Source organism: Arvicanthis niloticus, chromosome 22 (genome assembly GCF_011762505.2).
Source record: "Arvicanthis niloticus isolate mArvNil1 chromosome 22, mArvNil1.pat.X, whole genome shotgun sequence".
In the NCBI taxonomy this organism is placed as follows: Eukaryota; Metazoa; Chordata; class Mammalia; order Rodentia; family Muridae; genus Arvicanthis; species Arvicanthis niloticus.
Genome location: NC_133429.1, coordinates 25,346,129 through 25,366,418, shown reverse-complemented (window position 1 = coordinate 25,366,418; position 20,290 = coordinate 25,346,129). Strand labels below are relative to the sequence as shown.

The window sequence follows — 20,290 nt, the reverse complement described above, 5'->3', positions numbered from 1 at the left end:
TGATTGTAAGCTAGAAAGAATTAGCACAAATATGTACCTACACTTGTGTATGTTTGTATGTATATAAATTCCAGAAGTTACAATGGCATATTTATATTACTGAGCTTGAAATGTTACGGCTTTTCTAATAAAGGATTAAAATTAAGCCACATAGCCACATATGGTAGCTCATCTCTGCAACTGCAACATTTAGGAGGCTAGGACAGGAACATCCACAAATTTTTTTTAGCTAGCGTGGCATATATAGAGTTCCTGGTTAAAGAGAGCATAGAAAGCACATGCTCTGATAAGCTATACATATATATATATATGATATATAAACATTTTTTACTCTCATTTTCTACTTTATATATAGATACCTATTCTTCTTATAAGTTTTTAGAACCATTTTTTTCTGTCTACACTTATTCACATGCGCATACACAGATGCTATTTTTATATGTATTTTAAACAAACATATGTCATTTTAATGTTTAATATATATGAATATGCACATTAAATTATGAATTAATTGGGGCTAGAGAGATGTCTCAGCAGTTAGGAGTAGTGACTGCTCTTCCAAAGGTCCCTGATTCAAATCCCAGCGACCTCATGGTGACCTACTATTGCCTCTAAGTCAAAACACAGACCTCACTGAGACCACCAATGCATATAAAATAAAAAATAAAATTAAAAATAAAATTACAGAATAATCAGGTTAAAAGGCACCACATTACCGTCTCTCTTTAAATAAATGTTTCTATATTTAAAACAATTATGAAAATTATGTTCTATCACAATTTATAATATACTTTTATACCTAAGTTTTTTTATATGAATTATAGTGGAAACATTTTGGTGAAATGATTTATGATAGATATTTTCAACACTCTCTAATCTTGAAGAGCATCCGTGTGTATTCAATATAATATTAGTGTAAGCGATTCCATGTTTATAGAGAGCATTTTTACTAGATAACTTATCCAATAAATTTAAGGTCCAAATTATTGCTTTTGACCAAATAGGTAAATACATTTTCTTATGTTATCCAATATGCCTGATTGTAATTTCTCCAGGGTCCAGAGCTATAGATTAAATGTGTTGTCCCTGAATATAGGGGAGAAGGATCTGAGGAAACACAGGGAGAAACCCTAATACAGAAATTGCCTAAAACTATACACACACACACACACAGAGAGAGAGAGAGAGAGAGAGAGAGAGAGAGAGAGAGAGAGAGAGAGAGAGAGAAATACAAACACATATATACACACAGACATACACAAACACACACATACACACAGAGACATACACACACAGACAGACACACATACATGAACGCACACACACACCAGGCACCTAAATAAATTCAACAAATAATGCCTGATTGAGAACCTCTACTGGGCATCCCCTGTCACCAACTGAAGTTTACAGTACCAGGACTGGGCTATATCTAATTGATTTATTAGTCAAAGGAGTCCCCATGGCAGCCCAGACTGTTAAGACAAAACTATAAAACTGCTAAAAACAACACCTACACAACTCACTGAATATGGACCAATAAAGCTGGTACCTGTAAAGTGGTATCACCCCTACTTTTAGGCATCATTGGTATGGAAAGATCCTCTGTATGTTATCACAAACAAAACAAACAAACAAACAAAACATAAGCACCGATTCAGTAAAAGGCCCTTTGATTTACAATGCTTCACACACACACACACACACAAACACCACCACCACCACCACCACCTCACACCACACCACACACACACAGAGAGAGAGAGAGAGAGAGAGAGAGAGAGAGAGAGAGAGAGAGAGAGAGAGAGAATATATATACACTATTTTTGCTCCTCAGTATGTGACAGTATTCTGGAGTTAGACTTACAGATATACAATAGTTTAAAATGTTTTGTTTATGTTGAAGAACACCTTTGACAGGTACCAACTCAAAAGTTCTTATTCTAGTTAATTGTCTGTTCTTTTTTCCAACTCTTTCAGACTCTCTCCCTCTCTCTCCCCCTCCTTACTTCCCTCCCTCCTTCTTTTTCTCTCTCTTTTCTCTGTCTCTGTCTCTCTGTCTCTGTCTCTCTGTCTCTCTCTCTCTGTCTCTCTCTGTCTCTCTCTCTCTCTCTGTCTCTGTCTCTCTGTCTCTCTCTCTCTGTCTCTCTCTGTCTCTCTCTCTCTCTCTGTCTCTGTCTCTCTGTCTCTCTCTCTCTGTCTCTCTCTGTCTCTCTCTCTCTCTCTGTCTCTCTCTCTCTGTGTGTGTGTGTGTGCATGTTCTCTCTGTGTGTTTTAAAACCTATTCTGGTATTTTGTCTATTTATAATAGCACAACTTTTCAGGGCTGCCTGACTGATAAATCTCAGCAGTATAGCACTAGTTTTGAAAACCCTTCAGTTAACTCCTAATTTCCTTTACTCTATCACTTTTACTTCAGGCACGCAGATCCTCACTGTTCTTTATCTCAGAAAAGTTTCTAACATAGTTCTGTTCGTGTTTGTTTGTTTGTTTTATTCAGACATTTATATTTTTCTTCTGCAGTAAATCCTGTGGGAATAAGGCCTCTACCCTTTGCTTCTGTTGGCCACTATAGCAACAACATTGGCTAGACACAAGGTCAAGTACTTTGTAAATATTACACATTTAATTCTCTAACCAGTCATAGACTAGATTAATGAACGATGCTAATCGAAATCAGAAGCGTATATTCTTGATTAATATTCTAATAAAAATATGTTGTGAACTATCGTGTCATCATCATTGTAGCAGGGTTTTATTAATTGTCTCAAAACTAAGTCAAAATGACTTATTTCTTTAGTAATTACTTCATGCTTACATCAGCGGTGTCTTTGTAAAGCTCTGATTTATTCTAGTTCTACTCAAATATATGGATGCTTTTAGCAAATAATAGAAACTTTGATTTTTCTTACTACAAGTCTTAGAAGTTGAAACCTGCTTGTATCTCAGTTGTCACTCCCTAGCCAAAAGAGGTTCCTCCTCTCCTGAATTATACCATCTACCACATTATCTGCTTCATTGTTTCTACGACTCAAAATTTCATCCTCCTCGAATGCTTAACTAATTCTTATTTATGTGTCAAGGGAGCTTCAAATACCATCTCATTTTAGCATCAACTTTAGGGATAGAATATAGATGCCTGGGACACTGTGAAAAATACTCTGACTTTTATCCTGGCTGGTCACATCATTTTAGAAATAGTTTTAATACCGTATTTTAAAATTCAATTCAGTATATCAATACTTGACTTACAAGATTTTTTTTTATTGATTTAATATCACTAAATGCTTGGTAAATATACAGGCGCAGATCAGTTTTATTTTTAACTCTTTCCTCACCTGAAGATAATGATCTTACGGAATTTACACTTCTATTTTAGAGCTTATAGAAATTTTGGTTAAAGGATTTCAAAATGTAGCCATTAGTGCCCAGTAGGTTGTGGGGGAAAAAAGTCTGTGGAACGAATCAGCAAAATCAATATCAAAATTTTATGTGACAGAATTCTACTGTGATTTCTTGACACGAGTACAGATTGTATGGGTTGTTTTATTATTTTTTTATCACTTGTCATAAAGAGTAAACAATTCTGTATCTCCAAAAGGACTGAACTTGTGTTAATTGACTAGTACCACACAGGTTTATGTGTTTAGCATTTGAGTCAATCAGTTAAACGGAATGAGTCCATGGAGAGAGTTTTTCAGCCTTGTTAATATTCACCCTAGTTTAAGGCAAAATGTGCATCAGATCAAAGCAGAATGAGTGCTAAAGTAGACTGAGTCTTGGAAAATAAAAGTCAACATCCAAGTAATATTTGGGCAGGATTGAATCTGCTGTCATTAATAAGCAATTAGCTTAGCTCCAAGGGAAAGGTTGCAGACACAATGTTTATTGTAGTATGTTTTTAAGTAGTCCATTTATAAATATCTAAAGTACTTTCACCTAGATCTCTTCTGATAAAAATCTATCAAAACAACAACAAACCCTCTCAAGTATGTGAGAATCCATATTTCCCCCTTCAGCTTTGGTTAATCACAATTTCCTGTTCTACAAAACTATCAGAAGCCTAAATTCCCTAAAGAAAATAGAGGCTAGAAACTTCTTAAATATTTATTAAAGGCTATGAATTATTACAATCTTCAGTTTATCTTCTTTAGTGGTTATGCATGATGCTTATGAGGATAATTTCTTTAGACCTAATGGAGGATCCCAGAGGACAAAAACACTACAATTATATTCCTTCCTAGGGTTGCCTCTTCATATTTTTAATTAGTGTATGTAGCACTCTTTAACATTATAAGAGAAATGAAGGAACAGCTATTTTAGAAAAGAGAGTATGTAGAGTTTAACATAATTAATAAGTGCGTTTTGAGGAACATCATAAAAAACATTTATCTAACGACAGCCAACCAATTTATTATTTACAGAGATCCATGAAGTTATGAGTATGCTTATTGAGCCTAGAAAGAATAGCACACTGAAATTAAAAACAAATATATCACATTATGAATAACATACTTTAAAAGGAAGGAAGAAAAAAATTGACAGTGAATGGTGTAAGTCATGTGCAATTTCACATGAAATTATATCAGTAACTTAAATCATTGACCATGCTCATGTTATACAAACCTATCCTTATGTTTTGGAATCTTAACATCTCATTGTGGTGAAAGGGAAAATTGGTTGTAAACAATCTGTGTAATGTTTATGATACTGAGCTTGAAAGCCGTTTGTAGAATGAAAACTGCTCTTATGCCAGGTTCTATGTCATTCAACTATGGAATGAGGTTCATAATACTGAATCCTGTTTTATTGTATCTTACTATATTTAATGCATTGATTAAATGACAACAAAGAACAAAATTGAGCAGTCTTAATCAAAATCACTAAAAACTTTGTACAATTTCAAGTGCTTGCTGAGAATATATTCTCATATATATTCTCAACATATATCTCAACAACATACTGGGCTGATACATTTTAAAGAGAGTAATGAGTCAGTAATACATTACACAAGGTAGAGAGTCTACCCTAAGTAGCATTTTGTTAATTAAAAGAGTTTAATGAGGAAATAAAAGAACACTATTTAGATGCAACAAATACTTATGCATTGCTTCTTAATATGATATTAGATATATTGTGATACAGAGGTCACTATCTTGGATGAAGTGGCTCAAATATGATTAATTGCTTATTAAAGTTTAAAAATGACATAAAATCAAACCTAGTTAGAACATGCAAGCTGCAAAGAAGGGTAAAGATCATTCACTGACATTTATGGCAAGAGGAAATAAAATCAATGCCAAATAGTATACAAAACTAACTCAATTTTATAAGGATGGGACTGAGCCTAGCTAAAGATTTTCCCACTTCCATTGTAGTATATTTGGAAGGATGCAAAATTGTCCTTAGGGTATAAGATTATAGACTTGCTTGTAGCCATTAAATTTAGCCACCAACAAAAGCACCAAACATGTCCACTCCAATATCAGAGTAATAATACCTTCATATAACATCTAAAATTGATATTGAGCTTTAAATTGGATTTGTAGTGGTCAGTGATTATTACTGGCTCATACATGATTGTGTATTTTCCATTGAGTTCCAGATATAATCAACTTGGTTTCAGCCTTATGCAAGAAATGCATGCATTGTGAACAACACAATCACATTGAATGTAGTAATAAGTTCACCACAAGGGTAATGGTAACTGAGAAAAGAAGGTTCATATCAGTTTCATTCTCAGGATCACAGTGAAGTACAGAAAATGAAACTGAACAAAATAGCCTACACATTTTTGCACCCATTACTGTTTCTAGAACTCTCTTCTCACTCTGGTGTACAAGAACTTACATAGCAATATTTATTTAGTTGAGGTGAATTTGTATAAGTTATTTCTACATAGTAATGTATGATAATTAAGGACTCAACTTATAGCAAGGAATGAAAGAAAAAAGGGAGAGAAGGAAGGAGAATAATTTATGACTCTTAACTTTACTAATAACAATAAGAAATCACTACACAGTTGTTAAAAGACCAAAATACCTGCAGCATTATTATAGCACTATGTTCATACGCTGTAGATTTCATAAAGTATCCACATTATAGAATTTACTTGTCCTCGTATACAAAGAATGAAAAGCTGGGGTGATTAAATCCCTTAGTACCACAAAGAAAAGGTGGATATCAAGATAAATACCTACTAGTAGAAATTAGAATAAATAATCATAACTCACTCCCACATTGGAGCTACACCACAGCTAGGAACGGCCAGCCAGAAACACTGGCCCTGCCACCCATGAGATGCCATCATGGGTGATGGCTCTGCCAATCTTCCACCCTGTCTCCACAATGCTGGGCTGAGCCCAGACCATCCCGCTATTCATGTGGTACCCGGTAGGAATTAGACTCTAATGCTTAATGATTAACCAAATGCTTTATATATTTGGTAATTCTCAATAAACAAGATGCCCACATAATTATAGTTGTTTCCCAATTAACTAACCTAGATATAAGTTGTTACCCAGGACTGTTCTCAGTACATGTGTGGTCATCTATGGATCTATATCTCTCCTGTCCACTTCCTCTCCTTCCTCCTCCCCCCTTAGCTCCTCCCAACTTGTGGGAAAAATATTCCACTACAGTTTATCTCATGATTCTAGTGCCTGGTAGGTGGCTCTATTAGTTGGTAAAATGCCTTAAAATGTGAGGACTTTTGCTTGATCTGTAGAGCTCACATGAGAAGGTCATGTACAGTGACCACACATAGAATTGCAGTGTTATAGAGGTAGAGACAGCAGTTTCTGGATCTCACATATAGACACTATAGCCCAATGATTTTCAATCACTAGGTTATGACACCTATGGTAGTCTCGTATCAGATATTCCACATCTCAGATATTTTCATTATGATTCACAATAGTAGCAAAATTACTTTTATGAAGAAGCGATGAAAATAATTTTATGATGGGGTTTAACAAAACATAAGGAACTGTTAGGGAGGTTGAGAGCCATTGGAATAGCCTAATTGATGAGCTTCAAGATGATAAGAAACCCTGTTCCAAATTTGGTTGATAATTTTTGTGATAAATGAAACTTGAGATTGATCTCTGGACTACATAGACAGACAGATATATGTGTGAGTATATTCACATACATATGTCTTCTATTACACACACGAACACACACAAACAAAGGACCCTGCTTTCCAACCATGAATTCAGTCTGCTTTTTAAAACATATTCCTGTCAAATGAACTCACTATAATTAAGAGTAAACAATTGTCCTCTTAGATTTAAAAAAATGTACTTTCATTGTTTGAGTATTTTATCTGTAACATGCCCATTCAGGATATTGTCACATGAATAGAAAGATGTCCTGCCCTTCTTAATCAATGTTATTTTAGGGCAGGTTTCTACTTCACATTTCAGTAGCTGTTTACAAAGGAATTGTTAAGCCAAGTGAGAACAGTTTAGCCCAAGGAAGAGTGACTTAGGTTCATGATGACTCACTGAAAAAAACAATATTGAGTTCCTAAGTTATCAGTTCTGTAAACTCTACTTGAACGCTTTCCTGGGGATCTTCATCACCTTTTCAGATGAATAGGAGTATCAATTTTTTTTTTTTTGTAGTGAAAGGTCAACACTGGCTTTTCATTCTTTCTCCTGAAAGAGTATGTTATTTTGACAAATATATGGTGTTTTCTAAAAATTGTATGAATGTTGCTTCCAAAATTTAGTGAGTATAAAAGAATATATGAAATTCCAGGAGTATTCCATTGACTGAGATATAAAGCGAGTTTAAAGTAAAAAGAAAAATGACTACCCGAATTATTTAAATTTATAAAACCAGAATATGAAAGAAGAATTCAAGACAATTAAGAGAGATAAAAAGAGGAGAGCAATAATACCAACCAACCAGAGCTCCCTAGGGTCTAAATCACCACCCTAGGAGCACATAGGGAGGGACCCATGACTTGAGCTGTATATGTAGGGGAGGATGGCCTAGTCAGGCATAGATGGGAGAGGAGATCTTTGGTCCCATGAAGGTTGAACACTGAGTGGGAGGGGATTTGAGGGTGGGGAGGTGGGAGTGAGGGGTAGGTGGGGACACACCATCATAGAAGCAGGAGGAGTGGGGATGGGATAAGGGGTTCCTGGGCAGTGGGGGGAATGGGGTAAGGGGATAAAATTTGAAATGTAAATATAATATCCAATAAAAAAAAGAAAAAGAAAAGAAAAAAAAAGAGGAGCATATAGCTGGGCAGTGGTGGCACATGTCTTTAATCCCAGCACTTGGGAGGCAGAGGCAGGTGGATTTCTGAAATCGAGGCCAACACGGTCTACAGAATGAGTTCCAGGACAGCCAGGATTATACAGAGAAACCCTGTCTAGAAAAACAAAACAAAACAAACAAACAAAAAAAGAGGAACATAGTGAATGAAGATTGAAAACTGGAAAGGATGTACAATAATGTAACAAGGTCTGTGTATGTGATTTCACAATAAAACCTGTTACCCCAAAATAATAATAATTTATGAAAATGTAATTATTTTTCAAAAAAATACATGGCTGATATTGCATGTAAATAATTTGTTGTTATGGCTAAAAGTAATAACAAATACCTAACCATTTCTAATTTACTTTTAATACAAAAAAATATTAAAAGATTAAAAATTCATATAAATAAAGTCTTTAGCAGATTCTTTTTTATTGGACATTTTATTTATTTACATTTCAGATGCTATCCCCTTTCCCCATTTTTTCTCCCTATCCCACACCCCCTCTTTTTTTTTTTTGCTTCTATACCATTTTAATTACATGCAAGTATTAAGGTCAGTCCTGGGCTGAGGAACTAACAATACAATAGATGCTAACAGTCAAGGAACAAGTAAGATAAACACAAATAGTCAATAACAAGCAAGGCAATAAACAAAATTTTGTGAACACTCCAGTGATAACTGTTTCTAAGGAGTTATCAGGATGACCAAAACATCTGCCAAGAATGCCTTCCTTACCCATTGTGGAATATGCATTATCCAAAGCAATGCACTTATCTCTTAGGTTGGGAAGCCTTTGTGGAGAATCTTACCCTTCCTTGGCTTGCCAGCCTGTTAATTTAATAACTCTGTGTGAGGGTCCATTTTTAGTTTCAAGCCATGAACTGTGGCTGTCAACATGTTGATGTTGTTAAAGATAAGCTTTAACACAATGAGCAGGAATAAATCATTTAGCTACTTTTGTTAATCATTTAGCAGTTTCTAAGGATAGAAAAGACTCAGGCCTCAGAGAAAAATCAGGAGAAAAAGGCTCTTGCTATGTATGTATGTCTACTAGAGTTTGAGCCTTGAGTGTCACATAAAGGTGGTAAAAGAGAGATGATTCCAAAAAACTGTTATCTATCTTCTACATGTGTGCCTTAGCAAATGTGTTTGACACACACGTATTCATGAGCATATATACACAAATATCAATGTGCAATGGGAAGTTAAAATCATGTGAACATCTTGAGAAGTATGTCGCTTTATGTTTTGTACCATATTTTTTTCAGACTTAACAAGATATTCTCATGGACTCTTTTTGTCTCTTGCAAATGACTTCTCCAGCAGACCATCAAAGAAAACTCAAAATCTGGAAAAATTTGAAGCCACCTATGGCCATGCTTTTAACTTTTGAGAAATTTTTTTATCATTTCCAAATTTATTATTTTATAACTAAAAATGGGGATTATTTAACTTCCAACACATACAGTGAAACATTGATTGGTACTTTTTTATTCAGCCCATTAGTTTTATACAAAGCAATGCTTTCTGTGCAACAGAAACACAGAGGCTGAGACCATGAAAGAAGCTTATAGTTGTACTAATAATGCAATTTGGAATTTTGAATTACTAATGCAATTTAAAGTACTTAGGCCAAAATGCATGCATTTTGAACTTGAAACTTGTCACTACTTCAATAACAAGTTTATAAAGATATCCAATGGGCTGATACTGAATTCTGAAATGCCTATTACTTGTGAAAAAATTTTTATGTCAGGCTGAGAAATCCAACTCAATTTATTCAATCATTTTTATTTGTTGGGTATTTTTGCTATTGCCTTCTTGACTGATATTTGGTTAGTTGGAGTAGTAGCCAGGCAAAAATTATGGAGTAAAATCACCAATCTCTGCTCTATGATATAACAAGAAGAAAGATGAACCATATTTACTTCAAATATTTGGAGAAAATCAGATTGTATTTGCTACAGGACACAATGGGAAGTAATATAAATGTTAAAGAAAACAGCATGTGAATAGTCATATCTAATGACTATTCATGCCTTATTTTTAAGAACCGTATTGTTCATTTCTCCAATGATCATAAATTAAATAAGCTTTTCATATATTGTTTTTGTAGATGATAAATATGTAATAATGATAATTACAAAAATCACAAAAGCATTAAAATTCATAATATTTGAGAAGCATAAAATATCAAAAGATAAACACAAATTACCTCCTTTATTCCAAATTACTCACAAAAACTTTATACCCATATTTTCTGTTTATTACATTAATGTATAAATAAGATCTAGTTTTAGGGAAGAAAAAGAAACCATAAAAGCATAACAGTATTGTGGAAGTAAGTATTGAAAATTTGTAGAACTCATAAATTAGTTTTAAATAAGATTTGCAGAGGTTAGTTATTGAATTTAACCCAAAATGGAAAAAAAAACACTTCTATCACACTTATCTGAAAAACATAAACCTCTAGGTGTTAGCATCTTTATAAAACAAAAACACTTGGTTTTCTAATATGGCCAGTCCATTTGTTAGGGATAGCCAATTTTAAATAACAATGAGAAGATGGAGCATAGTTATCCATAAAGCCAACTGAAAAATCTTGAGGTTCATGAAAATCTATTAATAGTATAATATGTTTGAGATTTTAGGGAAATTTAAGATACTAATATATGTCTGTGAAAGGCTCACTATTCTTACTTATTTTAGTTATATTTTATTTCAGGTCTTAGAGTATTACTCTATTTTAATACATAACATATTTTTAAATTAAATAACCAAGCTATATGTAATCTACTCAGGAGCTGTCTTAGAAGCATCATCATAATTATTGTGAAAGCAAAGCAGTTGAATAAAAAGGATTATGAACATAGAACTAATGATCAGATAACTAAACATAAGCAAAATATAGCTACATCCAGAAAAATTGATTATATATATGTATAATACATATATATATTATATGCACATATATGCATGTATGTATACATATATACATATACATATATATATATATATATACATGTGTACACACACACACACATATATATATATCAGTGTAATACCATCTTACCTTAAGAAAGAAGCTGACATAATCTGTCCTGTATAAAAGCTATTGTCACCCTGGAAGAAAGAAAGTTCTATATTACTACTATAGTTAAATGACCCATTTCTGATAAAAAAAGAACAAGATTCTATAAAATTTGCTATTTCTATGTAACTGAATCATCCCTTATTTGCATTTTTAAAATAGAGCTAAAATAAAAAATACATTTAGCATAATTTAGACATTCTTCTGTTGAGTTAAACTATGCATTAAAAGTTATCAAATAAAAATTTAAATTATATGTAATATAACAACACAAATATAACATATATAATTATTTTTAACAATGGATTTTATGATAATCAATGAATTATACTTTAACATAGTTCACTTATGTAATGAAAGTAATTTTATTCCATAGTTTTGAGTTTTTCTTCACCTAAAAATGCATAGGGTAGTTTGCTACAAATTTATCCATGATATTGATTTTCCCATCATCTATAAGGGCTTACAACATTCACAAGATTGTTCTTGCTACAACATTATAAATTCATTGCCCGGAACACAGTTTGCTATTGAATGTCTGCCAGACTATGTTAACAAGGGCATTCACAAGGAAACCAAAGCTGTACTACAATGAAAATGTGAAACACATTCTGTAAAGATTGCATCATTCTAAAGTCTTTTGCCTTTGCTTTAACCAAAGGAAGAACACAAAATAAATCTGGCATTACTAAATACTAATGCTTTCTTATATACATAAAAGTAGTTTCTATACTACTAAAAATTCACTGCTCTGGATTGTTAATGTAACAATGTAGAAGGAGCAAAGATGTTGCTTTCTTCAATACAATTTCAGGTAAATATTAACTTGTACTTTGTAAAGTCATGTTGTAAAGTCCTTATAAAGACCATAACTGTTTGTAAAGTCCCTATGGTCTTAGTTATCTGCAATGCCATCTCCATTGGCTTCTCTTAGCCCATGTTTATCAGTTAAGATAAAATTGCATTGCTTTTGGGAATATCATCCTCACTCAAGGTCAAGTGGTTTAAAATAGACATGCATTATTAGTAGAACATTTCTACACAGCATCATCATCATCAACAACAACAACACAATACAATTATACACATATACATGCATTTTAGCATCTCATTTTCACCGTAATATCTCATCATCACCATATAGAATATGACCATTTATTCTTTGTAGAGAGAATCTCATATGTACCATGTGGAAGCATCCACCTGTCAATAAAAAGCTGATGCTTTATTAGTTCAGGCAGGAAATAGAAGGTGGGACATCCAGCAGAGAGAGAAAGAATTGTGGGAAAGAGTCAAGAGGCAAGGAACTTTACCACCTGCGTGCTAAGAAACTTGGACATATAAAGAGAAGGAGGGGTAACTACCAAGCTGGTGTCAGACATAGAATAGAATGTGTTATATAGGTCATGAGCTAATCAGGCAATAAATCCAATGTTATGGTCTAGGCATTTATTCATACATAAATTAGCCTCTTAGTTGTTTTTCAGCAATTGGGTCCTGGGTAGAAAATTCTACAGTTACATACTAGTATGAATATCAACAACTGGAAACATGTTGTATGTACAGGACTTTCAGAACATTTAATGGCATATGAAGGTGTATTGAGTGATAATTTTATACACTTAGGTTAGTTATCATATGTTTGTGTTTGAGAGGTGACATACCTGAAAGCAAATACTAGATTAAATAAAGGAAAAATAGCAAACCTTATTAATCATGTTAAAAGAAAATAAAGCTACTTGAGGTTTGCTTCATGGACAAACCTTGATGGGTTACCCATTTCCTGGCCCTATAACCAAGCACGTTAAAAGAGTACTAAGTAATGGGATTAAAAACCTTGTTTTGTTGGGAGAGAAATATGACAAGGAAGGCAAGGGAAGAGTTTCAGGGGATGGAATTAGTGATGGATTTGATCATAACACTTTATATGTATGACTTGACTTCTCAAACAATAAAAAAAGAATGAAAAAACCATCCAGTCAAAATTATAATATGAATACAGTAGATGATATCCAGGCTACATCCCTTATACTGGAACTACTGGCAGGTAATAGTCGCTAGCTGAGAATAATTTTTTGAGGCTATGGGAATACATGTAAGTCTCATGTTCCAATGGATGGTCCTACACCCTTGCACATATAGGCATCACTAACTGGATTTAATGTGATTTATAAAAAGAGACATGAAGCTGGAAAAGGAATATTTTGGTGAATGTTCTAGTTACTATTCTAATTGGATAAAACATCACAAACAAAGCAACTTAGAGAAGAGGTTTTTTTGGGGGCTTAATTTCCCAGAGACTTTGAGTCAGTGATGATAAAACAAAGGCATAAGATTGGGAACAGAAAACCTCTGGCTCACATCTTGAATTACAAGCATGAGACAGAGTGCACTGAGAATAGTAAGAAGCTATTGAACTCTCAAAACCACACCCCTCAGCGACATACTTCCTCCAGCAAGGCTACATTTCCTAAAGATGTAACCAAAGATGAGCTACCCAAAGAACTTTATCTACCAGCAACCATTTTCTCAAACATCTGAGCTTATGGGTGACATTCTTCCAATAGGTGGACAAGGTATGTTAAGGAGAGGGAGAAAAAAAATCTCATATTCTATTTCTATAAATATATAGATCTATTTCTTGATTCTATACCCTATTTTTTTAGTCTTGCCTATCCATTTTCATGCACTTTTGTGATGTCTATGTTATTATAGTTAAGTGTGGGAATGGCTTACACCTCTGCTTTTATTGCTCAAGAGTCTTTTTCTATCCATGAACTTGTGTGGTTGCTTAATGTCTTAGAATTGTAGTTTTTCCTCTGCTAAAATTGTCATCGATATTTTGGTGAGTTTTACATTAAATATGGAAATTCCTTGAATAACTTGGACACGTTAACAAATATTTATTTTTTAATTCATAAACATAGGGATATTTCTATTTTGTCTGACTTTCTTGTAAATTCTTTCATTATTGACATACAGCTCATGAGAGAGGTCCTTCACTCATTGTAATATTTTATTTTCAGGTATTAATTTTTATGACCTCATAAATGATACTTTTGTTTTCTCTTCAGCTGCTTCAATATCAGTATGTAGAAACACTGCTGGTTTTGTGTGCTTCTTTAAAAAAAAACTTAAACTTAGCTTGTTTGCTAACTCTAAATGCATCTTAATAAATTCTTTAGAATTTTATTTATACTAGATAATGCCATTTTCAACAGGAAGAGTTTGACTTTCTATTGTCAATCTTAGGATCCCCACCTTTCCCATAATTGATTTGACCAGGACTTACACTTCTATGTTAAATAACTACAACAAAACTGGACATATTCATATCATTTTAGATTATAAAGAAACAAAATTTAAAACTCTATTATTTTTATTTCCTATATATGTGTGTTTTTCTCTACATATAAGTCTAAATACCACGTATGTATGATGCATATGGAGGCCAGAAGAGGGCATTGGAACTCCCTGTAACTGGAGTTACAGATAGTTATAATCAAGTATTCTTAATGGCTAAGGCATCTCTTTAGTAAACAGAAAAGCAAGTGTAGAGTATTCTTGCTCAGTGTGAGTTTAGCTGTGTGCTTATTATTGAGATGAAGGATTCATTCTACTTATGTGTGTGTATATTCCTACTTTGTTTCAGAGTTTTTATGAACAGAATTGTTATATTTTATTAAGTGATGTTATTTTGTAAATATTGAGATGATTCTGAGATTCTGTCATTTATTCTGCATCTTTATTCATGTTTATTGCTTTGCGTCTATTGAAACATCCTTGCATCCCTGGATATGGCTTAAATAGTCTTGCACTGTTTCATTTTGATATGCTATGGATGTAGCTTGTTACAATTTCATTGAGCATATTTGCTTCTATATTTATTTATTCTGCATTTATTATGTGGTTGGAGGTTGTTATGCCTTTGTATGATTTTGTTAGATAGAAATATTTGTTAAAGAATTAATTAAAAGAAAACCTCCCTATGTTATTTTTTATAATAGCTTGAAGAAACCTAGTAAACATTTTTAAAAAACTGAATTAATTCAACAGTTACAGCGAGCAGTTCTTGCCTTGATTTGTTTGATTTGTATAGGGAAGATTTATGAGGACAGTTGTGCTATTTTATACTTCTTATTATATTTGGTTTATGCACTGGTTTATGAGTTCCTGTTCTGTTGTGTACACATGAATGAGGGTGCACATAGATTCCACAAAAGTACACTGAATCACCTGAAGCCGAGATTAAAGGCATTCATAAGCTTATTGTAGTTTTTAGTTTGTTACTTTTTTATTACTTAAAGGTGCCCATTATGGATGGTAAGACCCAAACTCCTGTCTTTTGAAAATAAAGTAAGTACTCTTGACCACTGAGCCATCTCTCTTGTCCCACGGGTTTTTCCTTATTCTTGGTCTGTTTCAGTATGCTGTTTCTTCATGGATCAATACATTCTGTCTAGGTTTTCCAGTTTGTTGCTGTATAGTTCTAAGTAGTTTAAAAAGACACTCCATCTCTCTGGAGTATCAACTCTACTACTATCTCTTCCATCATTTCCGTCTTTGAGTATTCTTTGTTGTATTCTAATCTTGCTAAAGTTTTGTTGACAGTGTATCTTGTCAACAAAAAATCTTATGGTCTCTATTGTACCTTGCCAACTTTATAACTGGTTGATATTAATGACTTCTTGTCTTCTACTGTAGTCTGCAGAGTACACTGCAGTACCAGGAATGTTGGTCAATAGGGAAAGAGGATTCTTATTGCTTAGATTCTCAGTGATTGATGCTATAAGTTGCATGATCATGTGGTTAGATGCATAAAAACCCTTTAACAAATTTCACAATTTCTTCATTTAAAATGTCCTGGAAAGACTATGAATGCAAGGGACATACATTAACATAATAAAGAGAATTATTATAAGCCTGCATCCAGCATCAATGTAGATGAGAAGAAACTCAAAGCATTTCCACCAGAATCAGAAACAAGATATAGATATTCATGTTTTTATACCTATTCAAAAGAGTTGTTAATGTCTTATATGATACAATAAGACAATCAAATGCATTGATAGGAAAGGAAGAAGTCACGTTATCTTCATTTGTAAATGATATTATTTTATGTAAAAGACCCTAGGACTTCATTGGGAAATTTCTACAGATGATAAATACTATCAGCAAAGTAGAATGATCTAAAACAACACACAGAAACCTTAGTAGCCTTCTTTTATACAAATGATAAACACACTGAGAAAGAAATCAGAAACTTCAACAATAGCTTCAAAATATGCTGTTATTATTCTCCATTTCAATTACATTATTATTTTCAATAATTACATTATTATATTTCAATTGTTGATTACTCTTTCTGTAAGTTTCTGAATTTTCTGGGGGTAGCTAATGATGTATTGAGACTTACATGTATTATAAAACAAATATTTGTAACTATATTAAACACAAATGAATATACTCAATTTCATACTCAAATAATTCCTCTGTCTCAGTTTCTGTCTCAGTCTCTGTCTCTGTCTCTCTCTCTCTCACCTTACCTATGACCCCAGCTGGGCAACCAAAGCCTCACCTACCTCTCTTCTCCCTAGTAATTGATTGTCAGCCACTTTTATTTCACAGGTTAGAGAATAAAAATGAGAAAAAATATTTCCATAGTTATGCAACTAAATTAAATTTTTTTTATTTCCATAAAGTATAACTTGTGGTAATTCTACAGAAGTGAAAGTCATGCTCAATAGACACTTTAAGACATTGAATTAAAGTCATATTGAACTTCTATTAAGTGACTTAGCTTCTGGGTATTTTTCTAAAGAATTTGTTGACTTTAAAAAGTACTTTTTATTTGTGTGTGTGTGTGTGTGTGTGTGTGTGTGTGTGTGTGTGTGTGTGCATTTGTGTGTGTATGCACACACATGCTCCCTTGTTGAGGTGTACACGGAGGTCAACCAACATGCTGTTTAAATCAGTTGAATCTTACGCCACGTGGATCTTAGGTATTCAAGAAGGTCATTGGGCTTGGCTCCAAGTGCTTTTACCTCCTGAAGCATCTTATTGTCCCAATTCACTGATTTAAACAAGTGGTTATAGATGTGCTTTTTATGGAACCTCCTGTTAAGGAGCATGATTGATATACCTGCTTCAGGACTGTCATGCCCCTTTTAAGAGTTTATGATATTGTTATATTAATGTGTTGATTACTCTTTCTGTAATGTCTTTTGGAACTTTAAAACCACAATTTCTCATTTCTTTAATGGATTCTCACAGCTTGGTTGTCAACTTAGTTGGTTTTGGGTCAGCTAACACAAATGCCTCTAGACAACTCTGTAACTGTATTTACAGAAAACATTAAATAGAAAAGTCTCTCCAACAGAGTGAATGGCACTTTCAAGTGAGAGTCAATATGTACAGAAGCCTGAGGGACAAGCAGGGCATCTTTGTCTTTCTCCCTTTGCTCTATAATAACGAGTGTACCATCTACAGATGATGCCATCATTGATGACAACAAAGCTCAGCCTTCCAATGTAAACTAAATACCTGTTGCTTTCAAGGATTTCATTACCAGATTAGGGTTATTAAGGTTCTTAGGTTCACAATCAGAGAATCTATGAGGTTTATAGTCCTTCTAATTCACATACAAGTATTCCTGAACTACCTACTTCATCCTGTGCAAGCCAATCTAATTGAGTAACTTTGTAGTAAATATTAATCCTATGAGTTTTGTTTCTCTAGAATATATTAACTAATACTGGTTGAAACCCTTTATACTTTATTTTTTGATTTGTTATTTTTATTAGTTTCTGTTTATGTGTTTGTGCTTGCTTATATATTTGTGTGTGAAGCATGTGTATGCAAGTGTCTTAGGAGGTCAGAAGAGTGTGTTGGATCACATATTTGTTTTGCATCTATATCACTTATGTATATTCTTTCTACCCCAAAACGTGACCCATATTATACATTACCTTGTTTCTCTCAAATTCAGACTTTTCTTTAATTGTTTTATACACACACACACACACACACACACACATAAGCACACAACCAGGTGAACCAACTTGATGTTGTTCATGCACATAAATATTTAGTGATTACCACTTGGTTTTTGATAATCTATTAAAATGCTCATGCCTGGGGTAGGCTGCTTCTTCCTCTTCTAATAGTCATTGTCTGTAAATCATCATGTAGGTGGTGTCCAAGAGATTTTTCCCACCTACATAGTCATGTCAACTGTTGTTTTCATTGTTCAGGTCTTGTTTAAACATCTATATTTTGGAAATATCCTGTTTCTCCTTGCCTGTCATATATAAAGGACACATTGTTTTTTTCAGTGGACATCTTGTTCTTCTGGGTCTTACCGTCTTTCTGCCCACTTTTCTATAAACGTTCCCTGGATCTTAGATATAGGACTTAGGTGTTGTGCCTCCTTTCTATATTAATAGGCTGATTGGTTTGGTTTGGTTTGGTTTGGTTTGGTTTGGTTTGGTTTGGTTTGGTTTGGTTTTTTGAGACAAGGTTTCTCTGGCTGTGTTTGAGAATATGATGGTTTTAGTTGTTTCTATTGGTAGGAAGTCCTCTACCTGCTGTCTATCGACCCAGACATAGGTATTTGTAGATTCAATATAGTCAAGTGTTATGCATTAGGTTACCCAACAGGTTGGGTTGTTCACTGTTAGTTGTATAAAGAGCTAATACTAGTTGGAATGAGAGGTCATTGGAGAGCACTAATATCTGAGATATGACAAGTTCCCCGAGACATGAAGAGATTTAAGAAAACAGAATGAGTCAAAGTGAAGTATAGTTCATTTGACTTTACTTATACAGACTAGGAGCTTGTGCTTTGGTAGTTTTTTAACCTATATGACCTCAACTCCTATTTTATAAGTCAGTATGACCTTGGGACTAGACCTAACCTTGGAGTAGAACCCACTTAAGGGCTATGTCTATAGCGTATTTCAAGCCTCTGAACTTCAGAATCCATTAACCTTACACCTCATTTTATCAGGGAATTGGTCCTTTAAGACCTCAGTACTCAGAGGTAAGATTAGCCAGAGTTAAAAGCTGAAGTTTTCAAATCTGCACCATGTCCTATCTTTGTGGCAATAAGTTGAGAGTAAACTTTGATGTGGATCTTGTAACTCTCACATTATCTCAAGAGTCAAATAGATGCTCATAATATAGAATTTAGTAACAATTTCATAAATGAATAGTCCTATCAACTTTAGTTTCTTAGTGACATAAATGTTTTGTACAAAACTTGGATAAATATGTTAAAAATTATTCACAATAATGATAATTGCACCCTAAAATCCAAAAAAATACATGCATTATAAATTTGTCATGATTTTAGAATTGTTAACAATTCATGAAAACTAAACAGGTAGAAGTAATGCCATCTATTGATATTCAAACACATTTATATACATATTCAACCATGTTCAGTGAGTAAAGAAATATTTGTGACATTGAATCAGGAGAGAGACAGAAATTTATTGGTGGAAGTAGAAATCACCACATGGGCAGTAATGGGGACAGAGGAAAACTGTATGTTAGGTACAATTTTGAGAAAAGTATAAGACATATTCATATGAAAATGCTATAATGAAACTCATTATTTTGTATAGATACTAATAAAAATTGTTATTGAATACTAGATTTGTAGTACACAAATTTCTTCTTTGAAATGAATGCTGTTTATTGTTATATGTTACTTTAAGAAATATGTACTTGTGTATTCTTGCCAAAAATTTGCCCCCCTGAGCACTTGAAGTGCTTCAAGCATCAGATCGACCATGCTACATCACTCAGCAGAATTTACAGCAGATAAGAAACACAAAACATAATAGAAAACGAAAGACAGAAAGATTACCTTTCTCAAAAATCTATGCTCATCGGACTCTTAAATCTTGTATTCCTTTCCT

At 33.5% G+C, this 20,290-nt stretch overlaps 1 protein-coding gene across 2 annotated transcripts in view; it reads right to left on the bottom strand.

Annotated features, from left to right (window-relative positions):
* Nucleotides 1-20,290, bottom strand: part of Mgat4c (MGAT4 family member C) — a 659,905-nt gene that overhangs the window by 33,103 nt on the left and 606,512 nt on the right. For both annotated transcript variants that reach the window (XM_076920099.1, XM_076920098.1), the window contains one exon: nt 11,349-11,398. The gene's annotated coding sequence lies outside the window, so the exon portion shown is untranslated. The remainder of the gene's footprint in view (nt 1-11,348; nt 11,399-20,290) is intronic.